At 38.9% G+C, this 12,491-nt stretch overlaps 1 long non-coding RNA gene across 1 annotated transcript in view; it reads right to left on the bottom strand.

Moving 5' to 3' along the window:
• Positions 1–267: 267 nt before the first annotated feature.
• LOC117461962 (uncharacterized) overlaps positions 268–12,491 on the bottom strand; it is a 45,675-nt gene continuing 33,451 nt past the window's right edge. The window contains exon 4 of the long non-coding RNA XR_004553768.2: positions 268–510. This is a non-coding gene — a long non-coding RNA (uncharacterized lncRNA). The remainder of the gene's footprint in view (positions 511–12,491) is intronic.

The raw sequence follows: 12,491 nt of genomic DNA, 5'->3' as shown, positions 1-12,491 counted from the left end.
AAGAAAGCTGCTTCATTCAGCTGTGAGTGTGACTACAACAGAGTTCACTCAGAGAGTGGGAGGGTGAAGGGATCGCACAGGAATTGGGTCTTTCCCAGGCTCACTTTCTGATTTCCTGTTTCCTGACCTAGTTCCTGCTCATTTGTAGAAAAATAACCTGTAAATATAGGATCTTAAATAATATACTTTACGGCTATTATATAGTCTTCTGAGAAGACATGTATAGAAATGAAAAATCCATGTCATGTGTTTTGTCTCCAACAGGCTTCCTAGTCGTATTCCAAGATATATTTTGCAGATGGAGGCCTTGACATTTATTAAAACCCATATCATGTATCTCAAGTCCCCTGTTTAACATATTGTTTTATTGCAGCGTCGTTCTCCTTATTCTTTGGTGTTTCAGCTGGGCTCATTATTCATCCTCGCTAATGATCAGCCGCAATATATCCTGCTGTGACAGAACATGAAACAGCACTAAAACCGTAGTCTCTGCATCCGGAAGTCAAACATCTGGAGGGAGACAGATGAAGGGGGAAGAAAGAGAGAGAGAATTCAGCCAGACATCAAACTGCTGAGGGACAATTTTTCCTAATTAGTAACTTCTGTTTTCTCAAGAGCTTTCTCTCTACCCTGCCCTAGTGTGTGTGTGTGTGTGTGTGTGTGTGTGTGTGTGTGTGTGTGTGTGTGTGTGTGTGTGTGTGTGTGTGGTGTGTGTGTGTGTGTGTGTGTGTGTGTGTGTGTGTGTGTGTGTGTGTGTGTGTGTGTGTGTGTGTGTGTGTGTGTGTGTGTGTGTGTGCACGTGTGTGTGTGTGTGTGTGTGTGTGTGTGTGTGTGTGTGTGTGTGTGTGTGTGTGTGTGTGCGTGCGTGCGTGTGTGCGTGTGTGTGTGTTGTGTGTGTGTGTGTGTGTGTGTTGTGTGTGTGTGTGTGTGTGTGTGTGTGTGTGTGTGTGTGTGTGGCCATTGTAATTCTATTTCCTCATGTGAATTCCAGCCAAGGCCACAAGCCAAGGCCTGTATGAGTGTGGGTGGGTTTTTGCTTTTGAAGGGTTAACACTCGTTTCCACTCAGGAACAAGCCTTTCTGAACCATTTGGATTAGCTTTTTCAAAGGTTTTCCCTTCCCACGAGTCTACGTTTAGAGCTGGTACATCCTAATGTATTGTTCAGATCTGCACATTCATTTCCCAGGTACATGTATTATGTTTATGACTTTTCAATTCCACATCCTTAACTTACGATATGTCTCTCGGGAGGAATCATCTGTTCACGCAAACATTTCTCAGTTATTTCACAGAATCTCAGGTGTCATCAACACACTGTTTCCTGGTTTTTTTCTGCTTTCCCCATTTTACATCTAATTTTAATTCTTCTCCTCTTAAGTTGGAATTCTGTCGAGTTTTGTTTATGATGTATGAAGAAAGTACTTCAAGGATTCAGACAATGTGTTACATGAAAGTTTTCATCATAATAAAGTGTTTCTTTTAACAATGTGTTGCAGGTTATATCCCTAGTTTCGTGCTGGCTTGATGTGGCTGTTACCTCCATCTGCCGACAACATATCTATCAGTCATTCATAACTCATACTGTAGATCTTAAAAGAAAACTGTGGTGACCAAACTGATCTTCTGCTTTTTTCCCAGATTTTATATTGCGGGTAAATTATGTTGAACACATTTGTAGTCAATTCAAATAAATACAATTATAGCCAATATTTTACAGTTATTTGGATAAAACGTAGTTTCTCTATTCGAAATTCAGAGCATTGAGACAGCTAGAAGCTAAAGGTGCTAACAGTGAAAACAGTGCTGATAGAGCTAAAACTGTAAACCTAAAGAAGGAATAGAAATATGGCTGTTTTGTGCTGTACAGTGTGGCGGCCATTAGCTAGCCAGTGGGGAAAACAAACATGGACTCGATGTGAACAAATCACAAACAAGCTTAGATTACAAGTTAACACACACAGAGTAGTATTACACCACTATCTTTACATATCATAAGTTGTGGGCTGCTATACCAATGGTCTGGACATTATATTGATAACCTTTAACTTATCAAATCTAAATAAGTATCCGAAACCCTCAGATGTACTATAGCAACGCTATTTACTTTTTAGTGCACTTATAAACTCACAGTAACACCAGAACATGGCATGAAACTGTTTAGTGGGACCAGATTACAAGTAAGCCTACATCAGTGCAGCTCTTCACTTCTTTGATATCTGATACAAGTGTGCTGTTAATGACAACATTACTGTCCAGATGGCTTTCAGCCCTTTGAGCACAGAGCCAAAACTGTGACTGTCCTTCACGTGTGTGTGTGTGTGTGTGTGTGTGTGTGTGTGTGTGTGTGTGTGTGTGTGTGTGTGTGTGTGTGTGTGTGTGTGTGTGTGTGTGTGTGTGTGTGTGTGTGTGTGTGTGTGTGTGTGTGTGTGTGTGTGTGTGTGTGTGTGTGTGTGTGTGTGTGTGTGTGTGTGTGTGTGTGTGTGTGTGTGTGAGTGTGCGTGGGACGTGGGTATGCTATCACATATGTGAACACATGGAAACAGATAGAAAACTATTCTTAGAGTTGAAAAGTCTTGGGGGGCTAGGGTGGGTGTGTTGTACTTTGTGGAAAGATCAACTATGATTATCGTACATCCTGTGGTAATCACACACACACACACACACACACACACACACACACACACACACACACACACACACACACACACACACACACACACACACACACACACTGAAATATAAACACACATAACACTTTCCTGTTTGTCAGGTGCAGAGGAAGCAAAGACAGTGCCCACGCAACAACAAAATTGTAAGCTAAATAAAAAAAACCTTGTTTTCTTTCCACCAGTTGTGAATATAAAAGATAAAATCTGTTGCAGTTTGAGGATTTCAGTTTACATCTGTTGTCACAACACAGGTGTTTATAACACTATTTAAACCTCTGATACTCTAAGAGTCTAAGTTAACACATTTTGTGATTTCATATCGAGCAGGAAATGTGGCTATATTTTAGTATGTAAAGATGTTCTACAAATAGGTTTATAGTCTAACCTGTGTCACCTGTGAGGTGAGTCAGAAATGTATCTGACTCTGGTGGCACACTATTATTCACACTTGGCTGGTGAACCACATGAAAAGTGACTTTGCAAGATGTTAATACTATGTCAGTTTTGTAAACAAATATCTCAAGGGAAGGGAGCTGTAAATCGATTTTTCGAAAACAGTAACTGCAATATATTTGCACTTCTCTTTTTCATTGTACTTGTTCAAGCTCAAGAAATTAAACACTCAGTATTTAACCTCTGAAAATATACTTACTATACATGTTTGGCACTGGACTACTTCAATAGTTTATTTCTATTCACCAGTTGCCCATGACACAGCATTTGTCATCTTTTTGGAAAAAGTATGTCAACACCCTTGAATAATGTGGAGACACCTTGTGTGAGAGACTGTTAATCCACTAATGTCTTTGCTAGCAAGAGACTCTGCTGACAAGACAGAAACACACAGAGCCTGGAAACAGATGGCCAGAACACACTGAGGCAGAGGATGCACTGAGTCTCCAGATTAAGTTTTCTAAAGGGATTTCATAGGCCTTGCACTTTAAACTGGTGATTAATTCTGTCTGTAAAGGCAATTTACAGTAAATCGATTATTGGGTTTGAGCTCAAGTATAAGACTGATTATTTTCAAAAGAGGCAGCAGTATCTCAAAATGACAGTTTGTAGATGGGCCACTCCACCAAATTGGACCAAAGTCAGGTTGGAAATGTTGTATGTTTCTTTCCCAAAACGTTGTCCATATATATTTTGTACCATATCTAAATTACACATATCTAGTAAAAGAACCGTACATTTTTATATCGTATTTTCAGACTGTATTGGAATGTTCTTCTCTACCAAAAATGGTCACTACCGAAACATAGTACATACACTGCAGTAAAACAGTATTATATTATCCTGTTCAGATTGTTTTACCTTCCCTTCTCTAAATAGTATTTTAACAAATATTTCTTGAGGGTTTTCACAATTAAATTAATATAAGTTCATTTTTAATCAAATTTCAAAATTCAATTAATACAATTCATAAAAATCATAATGCAAACTTTCTTTGTAAAATGCATAATACTGATCATATTGATTCAAGAGTTGATGATTGTTGTAATTGAACATACATTAAACCAATCAGTATCATATCATTTTAGTTGATAACTCAATATACTTAATTTTTTCAAAACATCCAGTGTTTCGGTAGTGACCACACTATTTTGTTCTCAAGGTTGTTTCATATTCCATCAACCTTATTGCTTATTCTTAACTCATAACATGCCTTATGTTGAAGTGTGAATGTTTGAAGCTGCTGACCCAGAACCAGCACTTTAGTAACAGGCTGAAATAGAGGGGAATGAGGCTAGAATGCATGATCTGTTTGGTATTTTGAGCAAAACACTTCATATACATGCTTTTTATATATCTGAGACCTATAATATATACCTAGGATTGTATAATAAGAGACCTTTAAAGTAACACACTGATTTTCAGACTTTAAAACACATTTATTTCAAAACTATGGGATTTACCTGCTTACCATTCCATTTTGTCACTACCGAAACGATCATGTCAATTACTGAAACGTAACCATATGTTTCGGTAGTGACTGTTTCGATAGTGACGATTCTAGCTAAAATTGAGCATAACTAAAGAATGCTAGCAACTACATGGCTAGCATACACGTCTTTGAAGAGGTTTACACACATAAAAACCTAATACTTTATATAAAACCCCGAAAAGGTTTACTTAATTGAAGATAATATGTGTTCGGTAGTGACAATTCACCGCCGATTTTCAGATTTTGGAACAGATTTATATCAAAAGTATGGGATATAGCTACTGGTCATTCAGCCATGAGGCACAGGGATGCAGTGGCACTGCCTAGTCAAAAATGCAGGGATGTTGCTAAAAACCAGGCTCAGCCATTGGACTAAAACCGCTTGTGTTTCGGTAGTGACATGAAAACTGGGGACATGATTTTTTGCCGCACTTTGTACTAATTCGGTAGAATGCCCCAGATATGTGATTCATCCCAGTAACAACTTATTGTTCTCAGTATATGTGCTTGGCCACCAATCGCCGCACCACCATTACCACTAAATGAATGTACTGAAAGTGAAGTACAAGCAAGCGTCCAGAGCACATGTGGTCAACAACACTCATGTGATAGCTCATCCCCCGGCTGAATGAGATCATTGACAATGGACAGATCAGCAGCTCCTTTACTCATATGACAGCTGATCAAGGTGATTCAGCAGACAGGTCATCCCCTCACATGGCTGCGGTACAGAACAATAAATAAATGAGCATAGTCATCAAAGGGACAAGCGAGGCAGCAATTGTGTCTGCATTGACCTGATTTCCTACGGACATAATCATCATCATAATCCTCATGTCTGACAATAGAAACAGCCAGGTCATCCAGACGCCATGATCATGAGTTTTTCGTCCAAGATGAACTTTTTATGATTACATTTGTCTCACATTTGACCTCAGAAAATGAGCTTTCAGGATGAAATTAAAGCTGTTTTCTTTGTGAGACTTACTGTAAGACTAAAAGCCAAAGTGGCAAAAATCTGCTTTTTTCCGCATATGTGACTGAGATCAACTTATGAATAAATACAAAAATACAGCATGCTGCATGTGACATCTTTGTTCAAGTTTACTTGCCCATGTTGCCAGTTCAAGACTGTTACCAGTTCCTACTAGAAACTGATATTGGTGACATTTGAAGTGTGAACATAGCCTTAGACTGTAATTAGTTTGGCTTCTGTGAGTTTATTTAAAATAAGTTATCAGCTGATTTACTTTCATCACTTGTCATAAAGAGGAAGGATGCATTTGAGCTTTTCAGATGCTTTGTCTCTGCTGATTTATAAACAGTTTTCCTCATTTTGGAAATAGTCGTTTAACAAACTTCTCCCAACACTGGGTCCAATGATACTGTTTCAATGAAGTGAAACCACTCAATGACATTGTTATGTCACTGTTTCCAAGGTAAAAAAATCTAACTTTTTTTGAGGTTATTTTTAGCTCAGCTCAGTGTGGAAATTGCAATGTAATTCCTGTGAAAAACATGTGATGATCATGTGGTACAATCACGCTAAATATATAAGACTGAACAATGTGGTTTTGGAACATTTTCATCACATGGGCATTTTGTTAGATTACCTACAAAAAAATCTCCATTTTAATCTTTGTATGGGTGTAATTACTTCTTTGATCTGCAGCGCTCAAGATCACAAAGTCAGATTTATAGACCGAGGCTCTTTCAACTAAATGTTTCTCTTTTTCACTGAGAAGTGTTTTTGTGGGCCTCAAGACAAGCCTTTTTTTCTTTTCACCATCCAAAGTTCCGAAGGCTACTTTCTCTGTTTGACAATCAAGACACTGAAAGCCTCCTACTACAAGTATGTTTGAGTTGCAACTCGGTCTGTTGTAGAATAAGAGCTTGTTGTAGGACAGGGCACCCTGGGCCCTCTCACATCTCAATGGGGCACTTTGTGCTGTGTCCATGTCTATGTGGGGGTTGTCTGAACTCACACCCAGGAGGCTTTATTAGCTCCTAATACAAAGTCCAGACTTAGTAGAAAAAAAGGCCTGGCAAAAAAAAAATCGAAATATTAGAAAATAATACTGCTACTTGAAATGATGTGGAAGAAGCATTTAAGAGAAAACGATCCAGATAAGATGTAAAGATTTACAGAGTCACTAACATGATATTTCCATTTGACTTTCTTTGTCTCTCAGACGGTTTCTCTTCCTCTCTCTTCTCTTTCAGCTCCCCACAAACCCAAACAAACATTAGCTCTGAGGAGAGATTCCAAACCAGACTGATAAGAGGGGATTTCCCACACTGTGGATTATTTAACACACATATTTTCACACAGAGCAACAGGAAAGAGGCAAGTTTAACCATGACACAAAGTTCAGAAGAAAAGTGCATGTTGAGACTTTAGGTTCAGCAAAGATTTATTTCTGCTTTAGCTTTAATTTTGGGAAAAATGAGGGGATTTTTTCTTTGATTTACAACACGGGAAGTACCTGCAATGTGATTCCCCTACATATCTAGGTAGTAAGAGTAAACATAGAAGACTTGTTGATAACACTGTAAAGCCTATCAGGGTTTTCTTCTCTGTCTACAAATAAAAATGTAAAGCGACCTGACTACAATACAAATAAAGAAATACAACACATTCAATCGAATGCGTTGTATTGCGTTGAGGACCAAAGGGAAAATCCACAATATGACTGACTGTTTGGAAGCAGACCCAGCGAGCAGTGATAATGGGATTATTGTGCTATATTTCAAGCTGTCCTGTGCCGACAGCTTGGGGAGTTGTATGATTTTTTGTTACTACAAGAGAGGTCTTGGACCCCGTGAGCCCCTAGAGCTGAAATCACGATGAATGATCTTTCTGTCCCCCGCCCATTTTGGATCCGGAGTTTCTATGAGAACAAGGATGCTGTAGCAGCTAACCACATGGAACCATATGTTATACAAGATCATTCGTGAATTTTATAAACAGGAAGCAAGTTATATATAATTGCAGGGGGGAAATGAATATAACATTGATACACTTAAATTGTTAGGTATTGAATTGTCTCTTGGGTTATCTTAATTGCCACTTATCATAAGGATATTACTGATGAAAATTACTTTTCAATGAGTGATTGGTGGGTCATTACTAGTCATTGTAAGCTCTGGTTAACACCAGGCCAAGTCGGATTTTATCATCTCACCTTACACAGGCATTTTACTATTATTAATTATAGTACCACTGACTCACCGTGTGGGCGTTGTTTGGTTTTTAAAACTAGAAGAGGAGGGTTGAAGTAAGACCAAAATGAGAAGACAACTCAGAATGCTCATCCTTACAAGGATTACTTTATGACCATCCCATGAGCAATGAGGGGTTGCAACAAGGGGCTGGTTCACAAAACAAAGGTCTCAGTGTTTTTTGTTCCTAAATCCTTTAAAATGTGATATGACAAACAGCTCCAGGCATTTTCACTTATGCGCTTAGTTTCTGTAACTTATTTTAATTCATCGGAACAAGGACATTTTGTAAAGAGGAACTAAAAGATACGTCACTGTCATTTAATAATATGGTAAACAGCTGTCAAATAAAAAAGTGAGTGTGGAGGAGGGACAACAATGGTTCTTTTACTCAGAAATACACCCAGCTACCCGGGCAGATCTCCCCACCGCAGCCTCCTCTGCTTTTCATAACTGCCTTTGATGTATTTCAAAAAACCGCGGGGCTGTCCCACGGGTACCACCTTCATCAGAACGACAAACTGTGTGTATTCATAATCAATAAGGGGATCCTAGAAACCATGCTTCACATCTAAGCTGTGTGTATGTGCTTGTGGAGGCGTGTGTGTTGGCATGTGGGTGAAACCAAAGACAGAAGTTCAGTATTATATCATGAAAGACTTTAAGGTTTCCCTGCTTGACTTTTCCAGTAATCTTTTCAGGGTTTACCGGCATGCATTTCCCTGTTTAAACATAACAGTGGGCCTGAAGGATAGATACTGCAAGATCAAAGAAAGATTAGCACCGCCAGGAGAGAAGCATATTCAACGTCAATCGAAACCACTCAACACATAACTTATCAGGATGTTGGTCTGAAATACAGCTGATTGTAAATAGCTGCAATAGTTGGCAGGAGTGTATTTTATGACAGAGGAGGGACAAGCCTTGTATTTTAATAAGGAAACCAATCTATAAATGTCTCCTGATGTTGTTTGCTCATGAAACTTTATGGTCTGTTTTCATTAACTTCATCATCATATTCTCACATGCGTTCATATGTGACTTATCACGTCCAATTCTGGTCAAACTTTTTGCCATTTCTGATTAAGTTTTACATTTGTGTTTCTTGGAGTTTTAGCTCATGTGTCAAACATCCCATTCATAAAGAAACATTTTTTGAGAATACAGAGATGGAGAAGTGGGAAGTGAAAGGACGGTGGGTGTGAAAAGACCAAGTTGGTCACGCTGTAAAACTATGAAAACTTTGAGGGAACTCTGAATGTCACCAGATCGAAATGAGCTCCTAAGCCCAAAATCTGCAGTATCATAATATCCTCCCCAAATGTCTTTTTTTTTTTTAAAATGCCACACGATAGTTTTATCAAACTGACTCTGACAATAGTACATTTTATATAAGCTGTATATACTTAGAAAAAGTTGAGTTTTCACCAGTTGTGCTGGTATGTTAAAGTTTATATGAACTGCAGAGAAAACGTTTCTGGTTGTTCTGAATGGCCAAAGATCAACATGTTGTGGATCTGCACTACTGCCTGTTCACATTCAACAGTACACACACACACACACACACACACACACACACACACACACACACACACACACACACACACACACACACACACACACACACACACACACACACACACACACACACCACACACACACACACACACACACACACGCACACACACACACACACACACACACACACACACACACACACACACTTGCACACACACAAAGGTTTACATCATTAATGTCATCGTTGTCGGCACAACTCTGAAAGAGACTGTCATGGTAACTGTCTTTATGAACTGAAATGATACTTGAGTAAATCATGTTATAAACATTCTTTATGGTTGGTGTAAAAAGCTTGGTATTTACGAGCACAAAGATAATGTACCTCTCTATAAAAGTGTTATAAATGAACCCTGAGTGTGAGAGTAGGTTTGGATGGAGCTCAGGTCAGGGAGTCTGTATCAGGCTGTGTCAAGCTGTAAAATGTTCTCCTGCACATTTCCTGTATGCAGTAGCAGCACTCCCACTCTGAGAGGCTGCACACATTGCAAGCCAAACTCTGCTCAGTCCTGCATGAGAGAAGTTATTCTGAGCTGTTGTGAACATTTTGTTTTGTTATAACAGCCGTATATCAATATTCAACACAAATAAGAATATTCATATAAGGCTGTTGAATGTTCCTGCATAATTGCATGTATGTGTTTGTGAGTGTGTGCTCTCAGTTTGTCATTATTATTCTGTTCTCAGCCGCTTGTGGAACATAGAGCTCCATGTTGTGTCAGCACAACCTGTCTTAATCACATCTGACACATGTATAAATCACACATTTTACTGGTACTGTATGACACCACACACACACACACACACACACACACACACACACACACACACACACACACACACACACACACACACACACACACACACACACCACACCTGCATACAAAGGCTGTCTGCATTTGCAACAGCTGAGCCTGAGAATGATACACACATGCTCATATCACAAACTGTGCATACACTGAATGAGCTTTTGTATACAGTTGATCACATTTACATTATAACTGACATAACTGTCTACCATGACATTAATATTCAAGCCTTATTTCATGTGGCAGGGCCGTATCCTGCAACATTCTTTCATTTCCTGACGCTTGAGTTGAACAAACGATGATAACAAACAAGTGGTGTTGGAATATAAATTAATCTTTCAATGGAAAAAAGGATTATGGAATAATAATAAGGCCTCTGAATGAAAGTAAAGTAACTAAAGGTTATTTCATCTTATATATATATATATAGCTGGCTAGCATCCTGGCTACATTAATGAAATCAGAAGCTCCAAGACATAATGGTGTCTTTTTTGGCTGCCTACAACCTTCCAACAAGTTTATAGAAAATTGGGACAGTACGTTTTCAGTAATCTTGCTGATCAAAAGACAATCAAATGGACCAAACAGGAATATTAACCTCCTTGGTAGAGGTAACAAAGCAACAGAAGAAGGTGTAAAGCAAAGATCAACCAAGCCATGTATTTTGTCAGATAACAACTCTGCAGCTGTAAGTTTGCATATTTGCATATTAAATCCCAAATTAAAATATGATAACATGTGTTTGTCTGAAATCCTTGACAGTCACCAACACCTTTAAAATTAGCAACACACTGTACATGTCCCAAATGTCATTTTATCGCAGCTATTTCTCCCCAATGGACCTCACACAATGCAGCCCCCCCGTGTCACATTGAAAAATATCTGTGCTGTTTGACTCTGTGCAATTAAGGGCAAGTGTGGCATTACTGTCACCTTCCACCCACTAACACACAAACAGACTCACACACACAGAAATGAGGCATTAGCACTTTACAGAATGTGTTGCCATGGTAATGCAACAACCCATAATCACACTTTAAGTGTGTCTTGGTGAGTCACCCAGTGTTAATCCATATTCATGTCCTCTGAGTGCTAATTTCTCTTACACTTGCCCTTATTTGTGCAGTTCTGGTGATTTGGGTGTGTTTACATGTATTGTCAATATTCATATTTAATGTACTTATTTAATCTAATCACTAAAGTGTATTAGTCAGTATTTGGACACCAGATGCCTGTTTCTTCCATTTAGCTCATGGATTGTTGTGTTTGTCAGTGATGTGAGGGAGAATATAGGATATGTACTTTGCTGAGAAGAGTCCCTAATGCTTTCTCCAGTGACCACCTGCTCCTCTCCCCCTCTCTCTTTGTTTCTCTTTCTCTGATGTGTTTTCCAGAAACTAGGTCCCCACTATTTCATCCTGAGGATCCTCCCCCTTGCTGAGTCTTGTAAAGTCCAAGATGCAAAGCTAAAATGAGTAGTTTGGAAGATTCTATTCCAGAATGTAATAATAAAAAACCCTTCTTACTGTAGATGCTCCCTTCTGACTTATAGACATATAACGATAACTTCAAGTTGAAGGGCTTCTGCTCCCTTCACAGAGGCATTGCAGCTCTATCCTGTTGTGTTGGAATAAAGCCATTAATGTATGTTTGAATACCTGAATAGAAGAAGCCAGCAATGTTATAGTTTTGCATGAAATTCCATAGCTTTCTGTCTTGTTTATTCCTGGGATTCTAATTTGACCAATGTCAATGTTACAATATAACTATTCAGAACATTTAGTTATGTAAAATAAATTATATGTGTAATATGTAAAGTTGATTTCTCCCTATCTGCTTTAATATTGAAGAAGGAGAGTATATGGGTGTTGCTGTGGTTTGTTTTATGTTTTGTGTTTGTGTTTCCTGGGTGAATCATGGGCCTCATGCCGGGCTGCTGATCTATGGCAGGCTGGTGTGAACACTGCACAGAGACTCTCTCAGGCCACTAATCTACTTTGTAATGCTGGGGGTTTGAGCTGGGAACTTCATGATATAGTTATGTCTATACATGGCATTTCTTGCCCAGCTCCATGCACTTTTCAGATACAGTAAAAGGTGAAGCAGCACATTGGGGATCACAGTCTGTTAACACTTACATGGAATTCCTGAGCCAGGTTTGGGATTTTACACTCCAGCTGTTACAGCTGCTGTCGCTATCTTGTGAATAAAGGGCTCTGCATTGTGTCTTGTGTTTCTGTATTTCTACAGTGTGATTAATGTATGCTTTT

This window comes from Pseudochaenichthys georgianus, chromosome 17 (assembly GCF_902827115.2).
Source record: "Pseudochaenichthys georgianus chromosome 17, fPseGeo1.2, whole genome shotgun sequence".
Classification (NCBI taxonomy): Eukaryota; Metazoa; Chordata; class Actinopteri; order Perciformes; family Channichthyidae; genus Pseudochaenichthys; species Pseudochaenichthys georgianus.
The sequence above is the reverse complement of the archived record's forward strand: the minus strand, read 5'-3'. Positions and strand labels throughout refer to the sequence as shown.